Consider the following 1,278-nt stretch of genomic DNA (forward strand, 5'->3'; position numbering starts at 1 on the left):
TCTGGCGAATGACGTAAATGTAAGTCGACATACTGCCAGTGTTTTGAAGTTCTGTGAAATGAGTCTGCGTAGTTGCCAGGGTTGGTGTCAATTCCATTTAAATTCCAGTCAATTCAGGAAGCACACTGTCATTCTAATTCCAATTCTCTTCAATGTTTTTCAGTCAGGAAAATTGGTTTACTGGAAACACCTTTCCTCTTTTGACCTCACCCTTTCCCAGTCCCCTCCCACTGCTTGACCCCATCTTCACTAGAGGCTGTTCTCTTACTAATCTCACTGCAACCCCCCTCCAAGTCTCTGACCCCTACTTTGTTTCCTTTTCTCTCCATCTCTCCTCCAACCTACCCACTCAGCCCTAACCCAGATGGTCATGCTCCTCCCACTCAGCCCTAACCCAGATGGTCATGCTCCTCCCACTCAGCCCTAACCCAGATGGTCATGCTCCTCCCACTCAGCCCTAACCCAGATGGTCATGCTCCTCCCACTCAGCCCTAACCCAGATGGTCATACACCGCCGCAATCTTCGCTCTCTCTCTCCCGCTTCTCTCGCCTATTTTATCCTATCCTCTCTCATGACTCTGACTTTGCCTCCTGGACCCTACTCTACTCCCTTTCTGCACCCTTTGGCTTTCACTGTCCCCTTTCCTCCCGGCTGGCCCGACCTTCCCCTCCCGCTCCGTGATTGAGTGACTCACTGCGTGCTACAGAACAGGGCTGTGGGCAGCTGAGCGGAAATGGAGGAAAACTAAACTTCCGGAGGACCTATCATCCTTCCACTCCCTGCTCTCTGCCTTCTCTTCTTCTGTATCCGCTGCTAAAGACACTTTCCTCAAGAAACCAACACTACTCCTCTGACCTCAAAAACGACAGACCTGTATCCCTTCTTTCTTTTCTAAAACACTTGAGTGTGCTGTCTCTGACCAACTCTCCTGTAATCTCTCTCAGAACGATCTTCTTGACCCTAACCAGTCAGGTTTCAAGGTGGCTCATTCAACTGAGGGTGCTCTCCTCAGTGTCACAGAGGCTCTCCACTCTGCCAAAGCTGACTCTCTCCTCTGTTCTCATCCTCCTAGATGTATACCTTCGACACCATGAACCATCAGATCCTCCATTCCACCCTCTCAGGGTTTGTCATCTCAGGCTCTGCAGTCTCCTGGATTGTATTCTACCTGGCAGGTCACGCCTACCAGGTGGTGTGGAGAGGATCTGTGTCTGCATCACGTGCTCTCACTACTGGTGTCCCCCAGGGCTCAGTTTTACATTTTTACATTTTAGTAA

This window comes from Coregonus clupeaformis, unplaced genomic scaffold (genome assembly GCF_020615455.1).
Source record: "Coregonus clupeaformis isolate EN_2021a unplaced genomic scaffold, ASM2061545v1 scaf0659, whole genome shotgun sequence".
Classification (NCBI taxonomy): Eukaryota; Metazoa; Chordata; class Actinopteri; order Salmoniformes; family Salmonidae; genus Coregonus; species Coregonus clupeaformis.